The sequence below is a fragment of the Gorilla gorilla genome, chromosome 3, assembly GCF_029281585.2.
Source record: "Gorilla gorilla gorilla isolate KB3781 chromosome 3, NHGRI_mGorGor1-v2.1_pri, whole genome shotgun sequence".
NCBI classification, from domain to species: domain Eukaryota; kingdom Metazoa; phylum Chordata; class Mammalia; order Primates; family Hominidae; genus Gorilla; species Gorilla gorilla.
Genome location: NC_073227.2, coordinates 197808565 through 197834537, shown reverse-complemented (window position 1 = coordinate 197834537; position 25973 = coordinate 197808565). Strand labels below are relative to the sequence as shown.

The 25973-nt window shown below is 36.1% G+C and overlaps 1 long non-coding RNA gene across 1 annotated transcript; it reads left to right on the top strand.

The window, feature by feature from the left end:
* The first annotated feature begins 1230 nt into the window (after window positions 1-1230).
* LOC129532924 (uncharacterized) lies at window positions 1231-24684 on the top strand. Its single transcript, XR_008678867.1, has 3 exons — window positions 1231-1360; window positions 3984-4279; window positions 24622-24684. It is a non-coding gene; the product is annotated as an uncharacterized lncRNA (long non-coding RNA).
* Window positions 24685-25973: the final 1289 nt, after the last annotated feature.

The window sequence follows — 25973 nt, the reverse complement described above, 5'->3', positions numbered from 1 at the left end:
TAGTGAAGACGGTGTTACACCATCTTGGCCAGGTTGGTCTCAAACTTCTGATCTCGTGATCCACCCGCCTTGGCCTCCCAAAGTGCTGGGATTACAGACGTGAGCCACCACGCCCGGCTGAGCTAAATTACTTTCATGGATGATTATTTCAATTAGTTATATTTTCTATTTCTATGTATCCATTTTTCTCCTATAAAAAAAATGAGAGCTTTCTGTGACCCTCAGAAAACCATTTTTTTTGTACAGAACTTATGCAAATAATTATTAAGCTGATTGCCAAAATTAGTGAGTTTTCCAGCATATAAACATTTATATGCTCAATTCCAGACATCCTTCTCATCAAGCACTCTTATTTTATATACAAGTATTCCCAAACATCATTAACACAAAATTCATCGCTCTAGCAAAGTTTTGGCAAAAGTAAAATAGTGACTTCTTGACAAGTTCCTAGAACTGAGGTGTCATTATTGATGTGAGCAGGCAAGGGCCAAGTCTGTACTCCAGGGAATTTAAGGATTCTTCTCAAATGTTACCCCCTACTATGGGTTTCTGCCAGGAAAACCTGATAGTGAGAGTGGTGTCTGATTCGCAGGCCGGGAGGTCCTTTAAGTGTAAATAGGCAAGACAGGAGTGAGGAGCTAGATTGTGAAGTCTGAGTTGCTGGGGTACATCAGGCCAAGACAGATTCAGGGATCCCAACATGGTGGTGACTACACGGCTATGACGGGGTTCCACTGGCTCCATTACATCCGGCACAGAGGACTGCTCAGTGATAGTTTTTCAGTCACGGCTCCAAAACTATCTTATAAACTTACACTCTTCTGCATCCTTGGTTTCAAATGGTGCCACTTTGCATCTTATCCTGATCCCACATTTCTCACTGATTGTTTCATGTGTCCCAAATTGCTGTCCATCATTTTTTACCCCACACTCACAGCTTTGGGTCAACTCACTCTAAACACTGTTCTGATCGTAACCACACATCAACTCCGTCAGAATTAGGGCTAAAATCGATTCGGTAAAATTCAAATGTACCACTTTGGTAGTTTCCAGACATCTTGATGTTGAATGTTTTATATTTATCTAACCCTTTCAAACCACTTACTATGTGCTAGGCACCATATTAAGTACTTTACAAATATTAATACATAACAGCCCACGATTTAGTTTTATGAGAATTATTCCTAATTTACAGATGAAACAAGTGAAGTGTAAATAGGTTAAGTAACATGTCCAATGTCTGCCGCATGGCAAGTGGTAGAATTGAAACTCAAACCCAGGCAACTGAAACCCAGAATTCAGAATTGCTTTGCTCTGCTATATCATCACCCGGGACTTTGATGGATTAGGCTCTCCCAAGGTAAGACACTGTACTTAATTTGTTATTTCAGCAATAATAACTTATCTTATATATCATCTGACAATTTTTAGAACACTATTACAAACATCATGATGCCAAGTAAATAATGTTTTATTTGATATAATAAGATTCAATATTTCTATTTAAAAATTTATAAAAGTACAACCAATCACGGATCAACAGTTTTTGGTGTCTGAGGAATTTTACAGGTGGTCATTTAAATGACCTCAAAGTTTGGTCTCTCCCCTGAGTCCTGCTTTCTAAAGAAGGGGAACAAATATTCCTAAAGCCACAAAATCTATCAGAAGCAGAGGTCAAATTCAAATTTAGGTATCCATAATCCAAAGCCTCTGATCTTTGATAAAACAGGTCCTAATAATCTTTCAAATGAATTGTTTATTTCACTTTATCATTCAACTTTAAGTAAAGATGGCAATTATCTTTTTTAATAGCATTGAACAGGCTCTTCATCTATGTTGTGTAGAGAGACACATGCTTTACAGGAGGAAATGGCTTTCTCTTGTTTGCTGACTTTTAAGAGGTCTGTTGGCACATCTCTGCCACTTAGGAATTGGGGGCTATTAATCTAGAATCTAAGATCCCACACATTGGTAGTGAAATGGCTATCTGATAAGCATACTCATCTGATAAGCAAAGTAAGCCAAATATAAATTTTCATAGAACAACACTAATGTTGATAAATGTTAAGAAAAGGCTATGTTTTCCATTTCCTTTTTTTTTTTTTTTTTTACTTTTTTTGAGATGGAGTCTTGGTCTGTCACCCAGGCTGGAGTGCAGTGGCGTGACCTCGGCTCACTGCAACAACCACCTCCTGGGTTCAAGCGATTCTCCTGCCTCTGCTTCCTGGGTAGCTGGGATTACAGGCATCCGCAACCATGCCCAGCTAATTTTTGTATTTTTAGTAGAGACTGGGTTTCACTATGCTGGCCAGGCTGGTCTCGAACTCCTGACCTCAAGTGATCCACCCGTCTCGGCCTCCCAAAGTGCTGGGATTACAGGCATGAGACACCGCGCCCGGCCCTATTTTTACTTTTGATGCATCTTTTCATATTCCCATTTATCGCAGTTGTCTTGTGATCATTTCTGTAGATGAAATAGCAGTGAATTTGCCACTAAAATGGTATGCCTTGTGAGTATTCATGCCACTGGGAAGAAAGGCATTCAGCTTTCTGGTATTCAGCTTGTGTGAACTTCTGAACACGATTACTGTGACACTGATGTATTCGGGACTATTGTGTTTGTATTACTGAAGAGTCACTTTAAAATACAATATTCCCTTTAAGAGGCTCTCAGGCAAAATAAGGACTAAAGATGCCTAAGAAAAAGAGTTAAGTGTCTAGAAAACAAGATTAGCTTTCTTTACTTGATCTTTGGAAAAGAGAATTGAGCTGAAATGTTTCAGTGCAGACAGCTATCAAGAATTTCACTTTTTCTTTGCCTTTACTAACTCAAGGAGCAAAGGCAACAGAGATTTCTTCTTTCCTTGTCTCACTGTTTTATTGTATTGCTACCCTTGTAAGTAACCTAACATAAACGTAATTGGTAGATCCAGTACCCTAACACAGCTTGATAGCAGCTCAGCAGAAAATGCCCTAGATTCTACCATAGAAGTATTCAATAAAATGCATCCTCATGATTAGCTACAGGTGACATTTTATCTACTTTCTCTGTGTACAGAAATGTGGAAAATAGAATAGTCATTTAAAAGGCAGACACATCACATTCACATATTTTGCTGTTTGATTTATCACATAGCATGGATACTGATGGCAGGCACACTGTGTTTCCAAACAGTTATAGGAAGAATTAAGGGCCAATATTAAAACTATATCCACTTTTGCAATCCAGTGGTTTTCTCTTGAAGACAAGGCATACTTCATGCTTTTGTTTAAAATTCATTTTCTTTGGGATAAGACCCTCATATCTTATTTTAGAATATTTATTTAAAATCAATATGAAAAATCAATAGCAAACTCAATGCCCAATCTTTTTGAATGAAAAAGTCATGGCTATTTATGGATTATATAGTATATTCTACAAGTACAAACTAGCTTCCTAGCAAAGAATATAAAATTTTAAATTAATTGGATATAAAAGGAATACTGATAGGTAAATTAATTTTCTGAATTTTCTGTCATTCTCTAATCACGAATAAACCTGTTCTTAAACTTCATATAGATTTTATTATTATATTTCACAACTCAAGTTTGCAAGTTGGATTTAATTTGTCCAGATAAGTGAGAAAGTTGGTATATTTCTTTAGCATGTTCTATTGTGTCAAGTATGTTTTCTCTTCTTGGATAAATTCATAATAAACAGCATGGTCTCATGCAATAATGAAATTCACATTGTAAGAGTATGAACAGAGTTTTGATTTCCTGCTTTACCAGCTTGAGAGGCCAAAAAGATTACAGTTCTTTTACTAATTACATTAATGTGAACCTACATGTCCTGGGATAATCCCATTTACTTGGGAACGTTGATCATATAATTCAGGCATTTCTGCTCCTGAAGTAGAGGTATTGTCAGAATTCAGGAGCATCATCTTGATGCTGGAGGACAGCAAAGTGTCATGAGATGCTGGTTGCTTATTTTTGAACAGGTGTTGCCAAGCTGGAGACTCCAAGGCTGACCAATAAGAAGTCCAGCTTTACTGTTGGTACCACTACCAACAGCATGGATACATCAGAGGAATGTCCTGAAAATATCATTGCCATGGAAGCTTGATGTGCAAGACAGTACTGGTTCCAAATACCACAGGAAGGAAGATCTGGAGCAAGAACCACCATTGCACGCAAAGAGTATTGCATGTGGTTCCTGCTCACTGCTCTGCAAGTCTCATCATCTTACTACTGATCTAGCAAGGCCTGTTGAAGATAACTCTGGGAGAAGGGAAAGGTAAGCAAATCTCCTTGATCCTCCTTTTCCAATGTTACATCCAGCTGTAGTCATTCCGTACTTTTAGATACCTGGATTCCTACTTTTACACTAAAAAAAATTATTTGTGCATGCCTGTTAAGCACAAAGCATTGGGCGAGTGGATTAGAGATTGAACACAGAGAGATTTTTGTCTTCAGGAATATTGATCCCACAAGCAGCCCTTCCCCACAACAACCTAGGCTTTGGCATTGTGCCTGGTTGTCAGCTTCAGGTCTGTATCAGGATGAGATGCCCCATGAGAAAATCTTAAACTTTCCTGCTTACTCATCTCTATTGGTATTACCTCAGAAGGAAGAGGAAATGGGATCTTGATCTTTTCTTTCACAGGGAGACAATTTCTGTGCTTTTTTTGCAATGTTTCCCAGCTTTTCCCAGCAAATCTTGAGTTGTTCTATACACCAGGAAGTAGCTGGAGTGAAGAAATCGCGACCTTTGTCAACTTCCAAAATTTCTTGCTTTGGGCTGGCAGATTACAGATATAACAACAACAGCAGCAACAACAACAACAGCAGCAGCAACAATAACTTTAAATAAAGAGATCTTATTTTAAATTTTTAAAATGAAATACCAGGTGGATAGCAAATATTTCTTTCAGAAAGGCTACTCCTGCTCTCTTTCCACCTCAATTTTGTCAAGAACATTCCAGAAGAAATGAAATTATGTCTATATTCATACTCCTTCTACATTCATATGCTTTCATTTTCCTTAAACATAGTAACCATAACTGAAAATGTCAGCAAAAATCATGAACTGTATTTAGAAAATTTGCATGAATTTCCAATATAAATGGAAACCTATAAAAAAACTATCTCTTTGGCCCAATTTTGTAATCGTATATATAAAATGTTTTCTTTAAATTTTATCTATTTAAGGATATATATTTAAACTCTAGCTTTTTCATTTGAAAATACTTTTTATTGGGACATTTTCTGTTTTTCTGGAAATAGTTCTGTAAATGTAATGCATTCGAAATTGAATTTTGTATACTTTCACAATTGTTGGGGCCATTTTGATAGTTCAGTCAGCAAAAACAAAATCAATCCATACAGGCAAAAAAACTTTGAAAGATTATGCTGACAGATAGAACATATACATTTTTAAGAATCTATGACATTCTTCTCTATGTAAACTAAAAATAACTGTTTCTCAAAATCTTTGGAAGGAGTAAGCAAAACTTGAAATAATCTCATAGTATGAGATGATAAAATAATTTCAATGTTTACTAAAAGAGAGTTGAAAAACTAAAAATAAATAGTTTGTCATTACAGAAATATGGTTCACAACACTTGCCAGAGAAGCAGCTGACTTCATGAGGGTGAGGCAGGATTGCACCTCAAGGATCTAGGATACACAGTCCCCTCCAGTTCCTAGCAGTTGATTTAGGAGAGAATCATAGTTTCCATTTAAACCACAGAAGTATAAAAAACCTAACACACATTATCTTCAGGAAAAATAGGTCCATGCACCCTGCACTCATTCTTCTGAGGATTCCAGAGTTCCTAACTCTCCCCTTTGTTTCTAAAGCATCAATGGGATGCTTTCAGTTGGTCATAGACATTTTCTGGCATGGTCTGTCTTAAAAATGGATCAAGGGGCTATTCTCACAAATTTAATTTCTGGTGAGGCTCTCTGCTACTTTTGTTATATTTTGTATATTTAAACTCACTGCTAATTTCATTTCTAAAAATCATTCTGCTCTAAAATGATGCAAGTGAAAGCCTCTGATATACTCAATAGAAAGTGGATAAAATATTCTAAGCGTAAGGATAAGATAATCAGCTTTACAATTTACAAGAGTATGTTAACAGCACTGTGGCAACTGGGTTGCAACCTGGACTCAGGATGACCAATACCAATGCCGTTTGTAATAGTATAAAGGTCAGGGCCTGAACTAAGATGCTGACTATGAATAGAGAGAACAGGGGAGAAATTCAAGAGTGATTTCTGTAGGAGTACCAGAATTTGGTTGCTTAAATATACGGAATGAAGAGATAAAGTTGGGAGGGGGATAGCTCCCAGTTTTCTGTTTGTTGAACATGATAGTAAAGACATTAAAAAAGGGAGACAATGTGAGGAGAAGAGCAGGAAGAAGACAATAACAACTGGAAAAATCAAGAAAGAGACAAGAGGTATGCAAGCTAAAGACAGGACTGGAAATGCTGGTACTGGAGCTAGCAGGGTACATGCTATTTAAAGCTATGGAGGCTGATAGAATCACCCTGGAAGGGTCAACAGAGGCACGCAGCAGTGTCAAAGCTTGGAACCAAGCTGAGCTGCTCCTATCATGCACATATGTCTGAGCATCTTTGAAGTGAAATGGCGTGGAACAGGTCTATCGTGGGCCTACTGGTAACAAGAAACACAAAGAACACCGCAAAGCCCCTGATCTAAGGTAACACCATATCCTAGAGGTGGTTTTCAGCTCTGCTGACATCTGTTCCTTAGACCAACCTCAGACCAGGCTCTGTGGACTTCTGCCATCTGTGTTTAGTACATAAATGTGACTAGGAAGAAGAAAGGGTCTAGAGGGAGTAGACAGAGGATTAGAGGGCTGTGGCCTCAATGTAGTCAAAGAGCGAAAATGAGAGACTGGCCACACTGAAAGTGAAAGTGTGGGAGGCTGTAGTCTGAGTGAACCATATCAAAAACATAAGCATTGAGAGGCATAATGGATGCATTTGAATGCAAAGTCCATAGTCTGGTCTTCAGATGGAATGACTAAAGCTGAAGAGAGAGGAAATGCATTTGATTTGAAGAGATCAGGGAACTGAAAGTCAAAATGTGAGTTGCTTATCCGCATAAACATTTAAATGATGTAGCTAATGCAAGAGTTAAAGATGAAGTAGTGCATTGGGTATGCAAACTTACCAATTAATTGGGTATGCAAAGCGATCGATTAGTGTGGACTTCCTTAAGAAACAGTATAGGTTAGTGAGAAAAAGAAATGTGGCTAAATAGTGTGGGCTGTACTGCAGGGGAGGGAGAATAATGGTCTAGAACTGCTATGCACTGTGGTGGCCACCAGCTTCATGTGGCTATTGAGTACTTGAAACATAGCAAGTCTGAATTGAGATGGGCTGTAACTAAAAACATATACTAGATATTTAAGACTTAGTACAATTAAAAAGACTTCAATATAAGTATCCAATTAGTAACTTTATATTGATTTCAGGTTGAAATGAAAATATTTTGGATCTATTGGATAAAATGAAATATACGGTTAAAATTAATTTCACCTGCTGCTTTTTATTTTTCTTTAAGATGGCTACTAGAACATTTAAAATTTCCTCTGTGGCTCATATCTGTGGCTTACATTATATTTCTATGCACAGGGCTGGTCTAGAAGTTTAAATGATTCCAGATAATCACTCTTTGTTCTTTCTTCCTACTGAGCACTGGTACCTACAAACCCCAGAGCTGTTCATTTTTATAGTTTTGATATGTAGCCTTATGATACAGTAACAAAAATAAAGTTATTAAAAGTACATGAGTGTGGCCGGGCATGGTGGCTCATGCCTGTAATCCCAGCACTTTGGGAGGCCGAGGCAGGTGGATCACCTGAGGTCGGGAGTTTGAGACCAGCCTGGCCAACATGGAGAAACCCTGTCTCTACCAAAAATACAAAATGAGCCAGGCACGGTGGCACATGCCTGTAATGCCAGCTACTCTGGAGGCTGAAGCAGAAGAATCACTTGAACCCAGGAGGCAGAGGTTGCCACGACCCGAGATTGCGCCATTGCACTCCAGCCTGGGGAACAAGAGCGAAACTCTGTCTCAAAAACAAAACAAAACAAACTAACAAACAAACAAACAAAGTACATGGGTGCTAGCTAGGACAAAATACTGAGGATACACTTTGCTCCCACTTCTTGCCTGATTCTGGGCATGGATTGGCGTGGGATTACACAGTTGGACAGTGAAACTATAATCGACACTACTCTAATGACCCCAGTTCCCTGTCTGTCCCTTACCTCCCTGACTATGTTCTCATGCAGATTCTTTCTTACCTGGAAGGAGGATGTCAAGTTGGGTCATAGGTTATGTTATAGGTAATTTTACGTATTAACTTAAGATAAAAATTTTAAATGTTAATATTTTAAATAATACATATTACTAAACATATAGCCTGCAATGTAAAGTGATACAATAGAATTAATGTATCAGAGATTTAGGATGTCAGCCAATTTTGAGCTGTGACCTCCAATACATCTAGTGTTTTAAAATAACTCTCTTAACTGTTAGTCATGGCTCATATTCACAAAGAATGAAACAGCACTCTCTTTTTAATCACACAAACTCATTTTCTCTTTACATGTATTTTCCCCCATTAAAAAGAAAAATATGGTGTCTAAAAATAATTTCATGGAATTTTTTCACTGAAGCAGTCACCTTTTTCTTTGTGGTGACAATCTTTACAGACACTTTAATAAAGCACATTGAGAAAAACAAACAAACAAAAAAACCTGCACAGGAAACAACCAAGAAAATAAAAAGGCAGTCTATGGAATGGGAGAATATATTTGCCAATTATCTGATAAGGAGTCAATCTCCACAATATATATGGAAGTCAGACAACTCAATAGCCAAAAAGAAAAAAAACAAAAAACCTCCAAATAACTCAATTAAAAATGGGCAAAGGACCCAAATAGACATTTTTTCAAAGAAGATACATAAATGGCCAACAGGCATATGAAAAAATGCTTAGCATCACTAATCACCAGAATTGCAAATTAAAACCACAATGAGATATCACCTCACACCTATTAGCATGGCTACTATAAAAAGAAAAAAGGTTACAAGTGTTGGTAAAAATGTGGAGATAAGGAAATCCTTGTACACTGCTGTTGGGAATATGAATTAGTCCAACTGTTATAAAAAACTGTAAGAATATTCCTCAAAAAATAAAAAATAGAATCATCGTATAATCCAGTAATTGCATTTCTGGGTATATATCCAAAGGAAATGGAAATTAGTATGTTGAAGAGACACTGCATTCCCGTGCTTGCTGCAGCATTACTCACAAAAGCCAAGATATGGAAGCAACCTAAGTGTGCATCAATGGATGAATGAATAATGAAAATGTGGCACACATACGTAAGGGAATTATTCAGCCTTCTGTGACAACATGAATGAACCTGGAGGCCATTACGCTAAGCGAAATAAGTCGGGGGCAGAAAGACAAACACCGTATGATCTCACTTACATGTGGAATGTGGAAAAAGTCAAACTTACGGAAACTAAGAGTATTACAATGATTGCAAGGACTGGGGGATGAGAGAAATGGAGAGATGTCCGTCACAGGAGACAAACTTTCAGTTATAAGATGAACAGGATGTGTTCAGTAATCTGATTGTGATAACCATTACACAATATATACTAAATAAAAAGTCAAAAGAACATTTTTAAAAGGAGGAAATTTAGTTTTTTAAAAAATCTGAAATTCAGTATCTATATCTATATTGATACACATGCATACACATATATAGTCCTCTTAATCAATACTTTTCTTTCCATTACCCTGGCTTCACAAATAATTATCTGACTGTCCAAGTTTTCTTATTACATGTTAAAATTGGGTCAGTTTTATCAAACCAATTTTATCAAGCCATTAAAAGTAAATTTTCTGGTTTTAATTGTTTAGCACCTTGTTCTCTCAAGTAACCAACCTGATTAATGGATTCTTTCTCGGAAGCAGTACACGATTATGGGTTAATATGTTACCTTTCCTGAGAACCGTATGTAATTTGATGACCTCCTGGTCATATGCCAACCTAGAGATTTTCAATTTTTAATTTTATTTAGCAGAAACTGTTTTTCCAAAGAAAAGTTAAGTGAATCTCTAATATAACACATGGACACAGTAGGGGTTACCCCAGTTGAAGCACTGGGGCTCTAGAGTCCAGCCCTGTTAGCTTTGCCTTTTACTGTACACAATGGCTGTAGAAGATGCTTAGCAGCACCCTGGCATTATGCAGAGTATGGTTGCTTTCAACACCCCTGCCTTAAAAGAAATGCCAAGCTCTGTAGCACAGTGGGAATATTTGAGGGTTTATCAACCCCTCAATTCTCTCCACCTAGAGAGCGTCCTACTCTGCCTTTGACTGGACGCACCCTTAACTTCCATTTTGTATGAATGTCTCATAAATATAATAGTAAATGTGATCATCAGGTGCTACCAAGTTCGTTAGGATATATAAGGATTACTGAGGGGAAACAGGATTGCTGCTATAAAATAGAGTCACAGAACTCAGTATCAAAGACTCAAATGATTATCTACACTTGGGAAGTGTTTGACAAGCCATTAATGAGGAATCGCCTGGAGAATCTGTTTAAAATGCAGAGTTAATTAGAATGGGTCAGGGTTGGGGCATCAGATCCAAAATTTCTTTTTTTTTTTTTTTGAGACGGAGTCTCGCTCTGTCGCCCAGGCTGGAGTGCAGTGGCGCGATCTCAGCTCACTGCAAGCTCCGCCTCCCGGGTTCACGCCATTCTCCTGCTTCAGCCTCCCAGTAGCTGGAACTACAGGCGCCCGCCACCACGCCCGGCTAATTTTTTATATTTTTAGTAGAGACGGGGTTTCACCGTGTTAGCCAGGATGGTCTCGATCTCCTGACCTCGTGATCCGCCCGCCTCGGCCTCCCAAAGCGCTGGGATTACAGGCGTGAGCCACCGCGCCCGGCCAGATCCAAAATTTCTAACAAATTCCTAGATGATGCTCAGGCTGTTTGTTGGAGGACTACCCTTTGAGAATTGAGGTTGTACAGGCACCTCTTAGTACTGCCTTATACGTTCACTGATGGGTACTGCAACTCCACACAGATAAGACCAGCAAGCACTCAGAATTTTTGGCAATGAAGGTTTAGGTTATATTACCTGATATTGAATCCTGACCAGTTACAGTGTTTTCTGAGAACAAAGCAAATGTGAAATACAGAGAGATGGAGGAAGTTATAAATAATAACCATGACCTCATACTGTTTTGCAGATATCATGTCTCATTAATTTTTTATGATTTCATAATACACCAATTTCTTGTTTTGACTTTATGTCTGCAATTTTATTTGAGGTGAGATTGGTAGATTACAATCAAGTAAGGATTGTGGCTGAAGTATAAGATGAATAATTGAAAACCATGAGACATAAACTCTTACATTTTGCAAACTAGAATTATAGTTTCAATTTGAAATCATGTTTAATATAATTACACACAGGCAGCAATCATTATGAATTGTAAGGAACAAGAAAGTATAATCGAATTCACATTTATAATAGAATGTGGCACTCAGAAGGCTTGAGGGATAGTGATACATTTAATAATTCTTGGCATAACCATTCAGAGTGGTTATAGTCTGTACTGTATACTAGTCTACGTAAATGGGAAATAAAGTAATAAAAACAGCTTACTCTAGAACTTTCCCAAGGGTCAGACTAGCTTTATAAAATATTGATTGAAGCATAGATGGATTTGTATATAATGTGTATGTGGTCTTTTCTGGAATATCATAACATAATAATTTTGGGGAGTTAATCCTTAGATTATTAATTTCATTATTTTGTTTTATGTTAGATCATACCATAGAAGGTAAACAGAATATAATGAATACCCATTCGTCATTACTTAGCTTCAATATTTATAAACATTCTGCTATTTTTTTTTTAAAGACAGGGTTCACTGTGTCACCCAAGCTGGAGTGCAATTGTGCAATCATTGTTCACTACAGCCTCAAATTCCTGGGTTCAAGAGATCCTCCTGCCTTGGCCTCCAGAGTAGTAGCTGGGACCACAGGTGTGCACCACCACGCCAGGCTACCTTTTAAAATTTTTTTGTAGAGATGGGGTCTTGCTATGTTGCCCAGGCTGGTCTCAAACTCCTGGGTTTAAGCAATCTTCCTGCTTCAGCCTCCTAAAGCACTGGAATTACAGGCATGAGCCACCATGCGCAGCCACGTTCTGCTATGCTTAAATCTATACTTTGATTGATTCCCCACCTGCCACTCAATAATATCAACAACAATAGTATTAATGATAATTATGTTATGGTTAAGAATAATGACAATTACTATTATAAGTCTATTTTAGGTGTAAGATACATACACTGAATGTACTGAAATTTTAGCTGTAAAATTTTCACAAATGTATACAGCTATGTAGACCCAAATCCATTATGGTATAGAACATTTCTACCTTTCCAGACAATGATTATGTTCCCCTTGTCAATTACACCTCTCTCAAGGCAACTGTTCTGATTCTTTCCTTAAATTAGTTTTGTCTGCCTATTCTAGAGTTTCAATAGACGGAATTATAAACACAACATCCTAAAATTTATGAGATGCAGCAAAACAAGTTCTAAGGGGGAAATTTATAGGTGTAAATGCATTTATCAAAAAATACAAAAAATCTCAAATCAACAACCTAAATTTACAATTTAAAGAACCAGAAAAAGAACAAATTAAACACAATGCTAGAAGAAGGAAGTAAATTATAAAGCTAGGTGCAGAGATCAGTGAAATAGGGAATAGAAAAATAGAGAAGATCAGTGAAACCAAAAGTTGGTTTTTAGAAAAGATAACAAAATTGATAAAGCTTTTAGCTAGATAGACTAAGAAAAAAGGAGAAGACTTAAATTGCTAAAATCAGAATAAAAGTGGGGACATTACTACTGATTCTACAGAAGAAGGATTATAAGAGAATAGTATGAACAACTGTACACCAACAAGTTGGATAACCTAGATGAAATAGACAAACTCCTAGAAATACAAAACCTACAAAGGCTAAAGCATGAAGAAATAGAAAATGCGAATTGATCTGTAACTAGTAAGAAGATTGAATCACTAATCAAAAATCTCCTGAACAAAAAAGTTCTGGACTTGATGGCTTCAACAGTGAATTCTACCAAACATTTAAATAACTAATAATAATCCTTCCAAAACTTTCTCAATAAATTGCAGATGAGGCAACATTTTCTAACTCCTATGAGGCCAGCATTACTTCATACCAAAGCCTGACAAAGCACTGCAAGAAAGGAATACTATAGACAATATTCCTTATGAAAATTGATGCAATAACTTTAAAGAAACTTTGTTTACCAGCTTGACTTTTGTGCAAACTACTTTATAGACATTCAGAATTATTGATGCCTTCTTAGACATGATTGTCATTTTTAAACACTGTAATATTCTGTGAATTTCTTTCAAAATAAATATTATTTTTACTAAACACTTCATTATTATAGAGAAAATATAAGATGAAATGTAATTATTCACGTATGCTGTCAACTCTAAATGACCTATTCAGTACAAAAAGCGAGTGATGTTATCTACAGTGTTTTATGGTGTTCTTTCAGAAAAGAGGCATTTCCTGTGATTTCTTTTGCAGCTTATCTGTATTCTAAAACATAATAACTATGGATGAAATCATTCTAATTTTAAACAACAATATATTTATATGTGTGCCAGTTTGTTATAATGAAATTCCTATAAAAACCTTATTGTTTTCTTTAAAACTGAAGTCTTAAAAATAACCTATTAAAAAACAGATGGCTAAATATACTCTGTAATGAACTTAAGGTTATCTTTAAATGCAAATAACCATTTGGATGACTACACATAAACATCTCTGATAAACTAATTCACTCAAATATATTTGACATTAATTTCACGTACTTTTAATTACTTCTTCTTTAGTCATTCTTCATCTTATTATCCTAATCTTATTTTATTAATATTAATTGATTTTAGTTTATATACTGTTTACTCAAAATTGATTAAAGACCTAAATATAAGATATAATACTATAAAACTCTTGGAATTAAACACAGGGAAAAAGCTTCACAATATTGAACTGGCAATGATTTCTTGATATGGCACCAAAGGCACAGACAACCAAAAAAAAAGACATATTGGACTTCATAAAAATATGAAAAAAAGTTTGTATATCAAAAAACAATATCAACAGAATAATATAAAGCAACAATAAAACTGTCATAAACTGCCATAAATTCTCTTAGAAAAATAGGGAGAAATAGAGATCATTAATAGATAGAGGAAGGGCTCCACAGTCAGATAAGGGAAAATAGTTATACAAGAAAAAAGGAGGCTGGAAAGGAGGAAAGTGGATGGGTAGAAAAGAAGGAAGGCAGGGAGGAGGGAAGGGAACGAGGAAGAGAAGAAAGAAGGAATAAAGGAATGAAGGAATTTCCATCAATACTTTTGGGTTAAAATCTTTGGCTTGAATTCCAGAAATGGCATTAAGAAAGCTACTGAATTGTGTGTGTGTGGTATACCTTAGTTTATTGATGTTCCCCCGGCCAAGGAAAAAAGCAAACCCAAAACAATGAAAAAGACGTGGACGCTAACCAAAAGTAGTGCTGTGCTCCCCTATATATCCTGCTGCACTCCAATTTCAACAGATCCAAAAGTTATTTCTCCCTACTTCTCTATATTTTGATTTGACTTTTATGTCTTCACAGGGCTCTATATAATGTGCTGAGTAGAAAAATAAGACAAATTCTGGAGATACACACCTAAGTTTTGCAGAATAGTATGAACTCAGCCAAATGAATATTAATATTACTCTGTTTCCTCATCCATAGAAAAGGTAATAAGCCCCCCACTGGATTGCTAGGAGAAACTAAGATGATGATTGTGAAAATTCGATTTCTCCCACTTTCACATAGTAGATCTTCAATAAGGAACAGTACCCTCATTTACTCATAGTCTCTAGCAATCCTTTTTAAGTTCAAACTCACATAATCAACCTAGTTTAGTTCTTTGCCATCTGTCCTGTAAGTTTTCGGGGAAATTATTTTATCCTATTTCTCTACCTTTAAATTCATTTTCTCTATCTCCTAACACACCTCTGTTCTGGCCTAAATAATGATACAAATTCATTCTTAAAAAATGCTCTTCTTATCATGTCACTTTACTGTTCAAAATTTATCAGAGGGTGGTCATTACAATCAGAGTAGTAGCTAAACTTATGGTCAATATCAAGTGTCTTCTAAATTTCAGCTAACTCTAATTTGGCTTCCTTTCTCCCCAAATTTTGCAATGTCATCTTACATGCTTCCACATGCATCTCCACCTTTCTACCCAACTCCACCATGTTTAATTCCGATCTGTGTACTGCCTCCATTCCAGCACCTTTCCCCAGAACATGTAGATTGCTCTTTTCTCATGGTCTTGCTTTTCCAATTCCCCACTGGTCCTGCGAAGCCTAGTTTTTACTTCCTTCATGGTTATTTCTTCTCATTTCCCTCCAATCTTGATTGCTTCTTGCAAAATTAGTATAGTTTTTACTATGTTTATTCTCATTCAGGAATTTATATAAAGCTTTATCTTTAGTGTTCTACATTGTTAAATACAGTGAGTTCCAAGTTTCTCTTCAAAGAATCAGTATGTCAGTATGTTAAGTTTCTTGTCCTTTGTTCTTCATTTTAAAGTTTAACTTCCTTGTTCTCTTTGTCTCCTTGTCCCTAGTTTCAGTAAAAAACCTTTCCACCAGTTCTAATCAGTAGTTCACATCTGTTTCCCTGGTCACCTGCTCTGTCCTGAGTCACCCCTGGTCACCTACTCTGACCTGAGTCACTTTTAGTTACCTGTTCTGTAACCATCCTTCCCGCCGAAACTGCTCACCCCGCCACTCTGGCTCATACCCCACTCTCTTTAAAACAGTCAATCGGAATTAGTTTAAACTGTGTGGTCCAACCCTAGCCAATAAGGGAACAACACAGCAGTAGGGGCTATCTGTGTCAGGAATAAGAACCCCTTCCCCTCCCTTGTTCAGGTGTGCTCTCACCATTGCTCCATCCATGAGATGCACCCTTCTATAGAAGTAAAATTGCCTTGCTGAGAAAATTCATGTTTCAGTGCTATTTCTTTTGCGGCACTGAAAATTTATTTCTAACATACATGTTAGCAATTTCACACATATTTATTGTCTCAGAGAAAGAATGTTTTTAAAATAAATGTTAAAGCAATATGTACTAATTGTGAATATATATAGGATATGTATATTTATACAGTATATACATACATACCCCTATGTATATATGTATATATGTATACATATGCTATATATACACACTATATACATATATGTATATATGTACATATACATATGTATAGAGTATATAGTATATACATATAGCATATATATTATATGCTCTATATAGAGTATGTACATATAGAGTATATATATACATACATAAAAGTATATAGTATATACATATATATATCTATACAGAGTATATACATATATAATCTTCATGTATACACTATATACTCTATACATATGCTATATATACACATTATATATAGTATATATGTGTACTATATATGTATATAGTATGTATATATAGCATGTGTATATAATGTATATATGTATATAGTACATATTCTATATATAAGTATATAGTGTGTATATATGGCATATGTATACATATACTATATACCTGTATACTATATATAATATACATATACTGTATATACACAATTAGTACATATTGATTTAGTATTTATTAACTATGTATATATTTTGTGAAATACACAAATAATAATACAAGAAAAAGTCATTCTCCAACCTACTTTCAAGAGATAAACTGTTAAAAACTTACTGTATTTTCTTAGTCATTTTTTCTTTGCTTGTACAGTTAACAATTATAATAATATTTATATATGTATATTTGAGTGCATTCCTATTTTATTTCTCACTTTATCCTGCATATCTGCCCATGAAAGTCCATATTCTTTAAAAACATAATTGCAACGCACACATCATATTTAATTAAAGATGAATATATCAACATTTGACATCAGTTCCCACACCAGCTACCACTTAACCCTTCCCCTCGTATTTTCATTCCAAAAGCATTTTCCATGCTCATTGTCTTTATTTCCTTGTTTTCCTTTCCCTTTTCAACCTACTGAAATCTGCCTTATGCGTCCAACATTACAACAAAATATTTAAATGAGAGCAGCAGAGAAATCCAGTGAGTTTTTGCCAGAGCTCATCTTACTTAATTGGCAGGATTTTACATTGCCAGTGGCTACGTCTATCCTCCTCTACTCTCATCCTTTGACATCTGTGACAACCCAGTTTCTCAGCTTTCCTTCTAACTCCTAGTCCACTTGTCACATGCCTTTGTGGGCTCATCTTCCTCTTCCTGGCTTTTATGATAGTGTTTGCCAAGGATTGGTCTCAGGATTTTCCATTCTCTTTATTCCTTCTCTCAAAATAATTAGCTTCACTCCCCCAGCTCTAATTAGCATGCACTGATGACTCTCAAATGTATGTCTTCAAACCAGGCCCCTCTTCTGGGCTCCAGTCTATTATATCATCGGCTAAGTATCCGATATTCCCATGTGGATGCATCACCGGTAACTGAAACTCCACATATCTAATGTGGAACTTGCAATCTCCCTGCATAACTTGGTCCTATTCAGCTTTCATATCTTGCTGAATGGCGCTCCCATCAATGCAATGGCAAAAGCTTTAAACGTGACATTTAGCCCTACAACTTTCTTCTTGTTCATTCCTATGCCCAATAAAACAGACAATTCTGTAAATTTTAACTCTCCTGAGTCTATCCACCTATTTCCACATCTACTGCCAGTACTCTCGTTAAACTTATGATCCTCTCTGGACTGAATTCTCACAATTGTATTCTGACTTTTATTTGCTCAAAAACTCTTCCGGTCTATTTTTGTCACTGTAGTCAGTGTATTCATTTAAAAGTATAAGTTTGATTATGCCACTCTCCATCCTTGGTCCATTCTAGGACCAATGTTTGACTTCTCATTAATTTCCCTAAAATTCATATCCTTAACAAGTCCTACACGGCACTATGTGATCTGGCTGAGAAATAGCATAAGCCTTCAGTTGGAAAATTAATGAATCCATGCAGTTCAAGCAAACTGCAGGTGTAATACCTCCAGTGATAAGAGGGTTTTCAGAAAACCAAAATAATCCAAGAGAGTTAGCTCTAAACATCTGCAACCTGAATGAAAATTATTTCCTGACTTTTACTAGCCTAATACTGTGCTTTCAATTAAAGAATACCGAAGGCACAGCATTAGGCTAGTAATAGTAAAAGTGAGGCAGTAATTTTCCTCCTATTTCTTTGCCCCTCTACCTTCCTCTTTTTCTTTCTCTTATAGTGACTTGAAGGCATCAGAAAAGGTAGCTAGCAAAAGGAGGTGGAGGGGTAGCAAAGTAAAACAATGAGAACTACCGCTTTTCTGTTGTTGTTGGTGAGACTATAATACCATTAGGGAGAGGATAAAAGCTGTGATTTTTAGCAAAGACAGGAATTCTTTTTCAGATATTATTGTTAAACTGAATTAGGATAATAAATTACAAAACTCAGGCTGTTTCTATGTCTAGAGGGAACAGGGAGACTTTTTATCACCTAGGAATAATTAAACAACTCATTGGGCTCATCATAATTTTGATTCAATTGGCAAAAGTAAATGTGAATATGTGGTAGGGAAAAAATACAGTTGTTTTCTAGTTACACACCACAAATCTTCCTTGTTCAATATGCCAGTTTGAAGAAGCAACATATGTGGGATTCAGTGATGGAATGGTAAGTGAGAATGAGAAATCTAGACCCTGCATGTGATGTCTTCTGTCTTGTGAGCATGAGGCAATCCTGAGATGGGAGCCATGTGGCAAAGCAGAAAGCCTTACTAACCCTGTAGCCGTGGGGAAAGCAGAGCCACCGCAATCAGCATGTACTTCTTACCCACAGGCCCTATTATGCAAGAGAAAAATATTTCACCACCATTTTCAACATGGATTGAATATATGCTCTCAAGACAATTTGGGTTTATTCCTATTGTTCCAGTGTAATTATCATTATAGCCCTTTTTTATTCTCAAAATGTCTTCTTTTCCCAACAGTATGTTACATAGTCACATTTAACTGAGATTAAAGATACATGAAGCAAAAACTGATTCGGTTGCAAGAAGAAATGGATAAATCCAGTTCGAGATATCAAAACTCTCTCTCAATAATTGATAGAATATACAGAGAGAACATCAGAAGGTCAGAGGGGATATAGAAGAATTAACACTATTCATCAACTTGACCTAATTGACAAGTATAGAAAATTCCATCCTACCATAGCATAACATACATTCTTTTCAAGTGCAGATGAAACATTTACCAAGATAGATAATGTTCTGAGCCAAAAAATCAAGGCTAACCAAATTTTAAAAGACTCAAGTCATAAAAACTATGTTTTCTGCTCATAATAAAATTAAGTTAGAAGCAACAGAAGGATTTCCAGGATATTCAAAAATATTTAGGAACTACATGCCACAATTATAAGTAACCCACAAGTCAAAGAAAAAAATCAAAAGGCAAATTAGAAAGTATTTCTTACTGAATGAAAATTAAAGCATAACATATCAGATTTTGTGGTAAGTTACTAAATCAGTACTTAGAAGGAAAGTTACAGCACTAAAAATGAAAAAGTTCTCAAATCAGTGACTTGTTTGTGTTCGGATACTAAAATATATATATATATATATATGTTTAGGCTGGGGTTAATTATATATATATAAGTATATATATTTATATATAAGTATATGTAAATTTACCTTGAAAATTTGTAAAATATGTAAAATTACCTTGAATCTTTTAAACTTTTGTTAGCCTTGATTTTTTTTGGCTCATATAAATATAAGTATATGTAAATATAAATATATAAATACATAAAGTTAATCCAAGCCCAAACTGAAGGAAAAATAATGATGAGGGCCAAAATCAATGGAGTAGGAAAAAAAGGAAAAAATCAGAAAAAACAATGAAATAAAAAGTAGTTTTTTGAGAAATCAATAAAATTGATAAGCCTCCAGCCAGACTGATAGGGGTTGGGGAGAGAGAAGATACAAGCTATTAAACTACTAATATCAGCAACAAGAGAGGTGACATCACCATAGATTCCACATATATTAAAAATAATAAGGTTATATTATAAAAAACTTTATGCCAATAAATGTGACAACTTAAATAAAATAAAAGCTATCCTTGAAAGGTACAAAACACAAAAGCTCATTCAAGAAGAAATAAATAATCTGAATGGACTTATATTTATTAAAGAAACTGAATTTACAGTTAAAAATCTTACCACAAAGAAAACTCCAGGTCCAGACGGCTAATTGAGTTATGCTAAACGTTTAGGAAAAAATAACACCAATTCTATACAAACTCTTGGAGTTATTTCAGCAATGAAAGGTTGGTTTAACACTCAAAAACCAATCGGTATGATTCATCATATTAAGCAACCAAAAAAGAAAAACTATATGATCATCTCAGCAGATGCAGACTCTCACAACTTCTATTCAATATTTTATTGATTATATCCAGTGGAATTGGGAAAGAAAAATAAATGCATCCAGACTGGAAAGTAAGAATGAGAACTGTCTTTATTCACAGACTACATAATCAGCTATTTAGAAAATCTTATGGAATCTACAAAAAGTCTACCAGCACTAATAAGTAAATTTAGCCAGGCTGCAGGATACAAGATCTATATACAAAAATCAATTGTAATTAGCAATCAAGAATTGAAGTTTTAGGCAGGACGCAGTGGCTCACGTCTGTAATCCCAGCACTTTGGGAAGCAAAGGCGGGTGGATCACTTGAGGTCAGGAGTTTGGAACCAGTCTGGCCAATATAGTGAAACCCTGTCTCTCTCTCAAAAAGAAAAAAAAAAAAAAATTGGCCAGACGTGGTGGTGTGTGCCTGTAATCCCAGCTACTCGGGAGGCTGAGGCAGGAGAATTGCTTGAACCTGGGAGGCAGAGGTTGCAGTAGTGAGTCCAGATCATGCCACTGCACTCCAGCCTGGGCAACAGAGTGACACTCCATCTCAACAAAAAAAAAAAAAAAAGGAATTAAAAAAAATCAGTACAATAGCATAAACAATTATAAAAAATTGGGGGACAAATCTGTCAAAGACATATAAGACCTGTAAAAAGAAAACTACAGAATGTTGCAGAGTGAAATTAAAGAGGACCTACATATTTGGCAAGATATACCTTGTTCATGAATCAGAAGACTCAATATTGTTAGGATGCCAGTTGTACTCAAATTGACCTATATCAAGTTTTGATCATTATCAAAATCCCAGCAGACTTTTTTTGGTAGAAACTTATAAGCTGGTTATGAAATTAACATGGAAATACATATTATACATATGTTTGGCTACACTGGTCAAAATATTTTTGGCAAAAATTAACAAATTGGATGACTAACATTAGACAACTTCATGACTGATTTTAAAGCTTAAGTAATCAAGACAATGTGGTGTTGGCTAAAGACAGACAAACAGATCAATGGAACAAAATAGATATCCAGAATAAACCCATACATATATGGACAATGAATGTTTGACACAGGTCCAAATGCAATGCAGTGGGAAAAGAATAGTCTTTACAATATATTTTGCTGGAACAACTGAATCTCCATATGCAATTAGGAAAGGATGGATAGACGGAAGGAATATAAGAAAAGTTAACACATGAGCTTCTCCATAACTCAGTGTCCTTGTTGATATATATATAGAGAGATTATAGTAATTTCTATATAATAATATTTTGGGGAGTACTAAATATATGAGAATTTGCAACATCCCTAAAAATATAGCCAGACACAGAGTAGGCACAATATGGCTATAAGCTATTATTATAAAGGTAAAATGTCAATATCTGTATGCAAGAAATTCTAGAGAACTATAACAAGAGAGATACTTTGTATAGATTATTTGACTAATAATTTCTTAGAAATTACACACACATACACACACACACACACACACACACACACACACACACACACACTGATTAAAAGGGCCGAAACTGTGCTAAATAAGTTATGAATAATTCCCTATGGACAAACAATGGTAAAATTCAATATAATAAAAAACAAAGAAAATGTTCTAAAATTTTCCAACAAGAAGGGCTAACCATCTAACAAGGAAAATATCATGTTTATATTCATAAAGGGGAAGGAGAGGGCAGTGCCTAATCCCCTGAGTTTAGGCTCAGTCAAAAACTAGCTCTGAAACATTAAACAAGATACTTAACTTCTTCATTGCTCAGTTTTCTTGTTGACATAATGTAGATTATAATAATTTCTATATCATAAGATTTGGGGGAGTAACAAATACATTAGAATTTGTAGCACCCCTAAAAATACAGTCAGATACATAAGGGACATAATATGGCTATAAACTATTATTATGCTTAGATTTCTTGGTACAATATTTGATGAAGGAATACAATAGAATGACATTTTCAAGGTGCTTAAAAAAGAAAGTCAATGTTCAAATCTGATACCATTTGAATAGTCACTTAAATACAAGGGTAAAACAACAGAAAAAATGTCGTAAATATAAGGAAGAAATAAAGATTAGTATATCAGACATGATATTAATAACACACAATAACACATCTACAATTATTAATGCTTTATCCAAAGTTTATTGAGAGGTTACTAGATACTAAATATTATTTTAAGTTCCTTACACATATTAACTAATTTAGTATTCACATAAACCCTATGTGACAAAAAGAGGTTCAACAAAGGTCACCCAGGGTATATATGATAGACAACCAAAAGAGTTACCTCCATAGTAAGCCTTCATTGTAAGGTTTGTAAATCTGAGTCAGATCTTAAATACAAACCATCTGTTTCTTGTTCCCTTTCTGAGGCTTTTCTCCATGAAAGTCTGTTTGCAGATGTTATCTTTGAGAAAGGATCCTTGAGTATGATTTCAGTGGAGGCAGAAACCTTTCTTTCCAGGGAGGTTTTGATTTTGGTTACCTGCTCTGTTGTGTTCTCTTTCACATAAAAATTCAGTTAGTGGTTGAGTCCAGTTATGAACGAAATCAAGTATTTCATAACAAACAATTGGTACTAGCAGGTTGGCACTCATAGGGAAAAGTGTGCTTGATTGTTGGTTTTGGCCACATCATGCATACATTTCTCTTGATATCTGAGTTGTCATATCAAGGAATGACTAAAGATACAGAAAGCAATACTCAAGTTAGAGAACATGAATTTTTACTGGGTAAGAAATAACAACCATTGGTTGACTACCCAGACTTTTGAGCCTTCAATGATGAAAGAAAATATAGAAGGAAAAAAACGCCAGCTATTAAAATCTAGTTTTGTAAGTCTTGTAAAACTGTAAATTTTGTCTTTTGTAAGTCTGCATATCTTTTTTTTTCTTTTTCTTTTTTTTTTTTTTTTTTTGAGACAGAGTCTTGCTCTGTTGCCCAGGCTGGAGCTCAGTGGTGCATTCTCAGCTCACTGCAAGCTCCACCTCATGCCATTCTCCTGCCTCAGCCTCCCAAGTAGCTGGGACTACAGGCGCCCGCCACCACCCCCGGCTAACTTTTTGTATTTTTAGTAGAGACGGGGTTTCACTGTTGTGTTAGCCAGGATGGTCTCAATCTCCTGACCTCGTGATACACCTGCCTCGGCCTCCCAAAGTGCTGGGATTAACGGGCCAGGCGCAGTGGCTCACGCCTGTAATCCCAGCACTTTGGGAAGCCGAGGTGGGTGGATCACCTGAGGTCGAGAGTTCGAGACCAGTCTGACCAACATGGAGAAACCCCCATCTCTACTAAAAAATACAAAATTAGGCGGGCATGGTGGCACATGCCTGTAATCCCAGCTACTCGGAAGGCTGAGGCAGGAGAATCACTTGAACCCAGGAGGCGGAGGTTGCGGTGAGCCAAGATCGCACCACTGCACTCCAGCCTGGGCAACAAGAGCAAAACTCCGTCTCAAAAAAAAAAAAAAAAAAAAAAAAAGAAAAGAAAATGCAGTTCGTATTTATTGGTGATAAGACTGAATATATTGCGTGAGTCCCTTATAATGCTTTGTCATGTCTGCCCAAAGTATGGTAGAACCCCAAATTTGGTAAGAAATATCAAAACTTCAAAGACTTTTGTAAGTCTTTGTAAGTCTTGAGTGGAAGCTGTCCATATCCTGCAGTTGCCATCTTGAAATAAAGCTTTGTGGTAGAAGCTGTCTCTATTCCAAGGGCCACTGGCTTCTGAAAAATACTTTAGAATCCCTAATTTTCAATCTTCTAATGGAATGGCAGTCCTTTTGTCAGTGGGCCAAACTTCGTGTCTTTTTAGCTGGGAGACATAAATCCAAGCATCTATACCCTCAAGTTTAACTGCTGTTCTAGTCAAATTTATCTGCTATTTCTTTCCAATGTGGTTTCTAGGAATTTTTTCTATGCTGTCTTTTCCATATGACAAAGTCTTTGTTTTTCAGGTCATGCCAAGATTCCTTGGGAGAATATGAAGAAAATGCAACCCATACTTGTTGGTGATAAGAGTGAGTATATTGTGTGAGTCCCTTGTGGTGCTTTGCCATGTCTGCCCAAAGTATGGTAGAGCCCTAAATTGGGTGAGAAATATCCAAACTTCAAAGGGCGACCTGTTACTGTCAGAATCTACCTTTCTAACAGACAAAAGTTTCCTCTCACTTTGGAAATTAGCAAACATTGACCAGGATATTCAAAATCCATACCAAGGAGGTGACTGTATGAAACCCATTTGTAAGGGTTCAAAGGTACCCTGACACTTGAGTTCTTGTCCAGTCTCCACCTTTACAGTTTAACTAGATTATGCTGGTGCAGAAGAGACCAACAACTGGAGACATTCTCAGCAACCTCAGTAAAATTACCCTACCAATGTTGACAAAGTACAGTGATCAATTTGTCCTTCTTGAGGTGGGAAATTTAATGAAAAATGTTTGCAAGGTTCCACCTGAGGTCCACTGGTGACAACAAACTGCCATTCTGAAAGTGACAGATTATGAAGAACATTCCTCAGTAAGGTCTGAAGATGACAGGCACAGTATGCAACAGGGAGAATTTGTGGATTATTAGATAGCCACCACTGGAGTCGTTTAACTGTGAGAAAGAGGTCATGTGACAGCGGCAAGTCTTTTGGTTGATATGATAGTGCCAGGATCAAACATTCACAAGACCACCTTTTAAGACATGGAAATTCTCCTTGAGCGTTTAAGGGCAAATAGGAAACTGAGTCCTTGACCCTCATTTGGAAGAGCGTCACTGATTTCCTACTTCCTTTTTTCCCCCTTTAGTTTCATTCCATGAGGGCTTGGAGGTCTAGCAACAGGATTATCTTCCTTTCCAGTTTTGCTTGTATGTTAAATTTCCCTATTTCTGACATTAGGCCACTCAGAGAAAGTGAGGCAAGAGCTGGCACTGCACATGCTCCAGGACCTACACCTGAATGTTTTCTATAGGTGTGATGGAGCATCCCCCTGAGGTTTCTTTCCAATGCTGTCATTTTTGTTTTGGTGCATAAACTCCAAAAGTTTTGTCTAAAATTTATAGCTTTTTTAAGTTCCTCTGGTTTTACTCTGAAATGTGGAGTCTCTTAAATCATACTCAAGGTATTCACACTGCCTTTTCCAACACATTTTGTTGCATTTGAGGTTCATAATAACCTATAAATCAGTTGATAGAGATCTGGGAACCCTGAATTATGTGTTCCTAGAACTATTGCAAATTTCTCTGTAAATTTATACCTACCTTGCATAGACTTTGGACGTTTTTGAAAATGACGTTTGGCTTAGACCCAACCCAGGGCTTA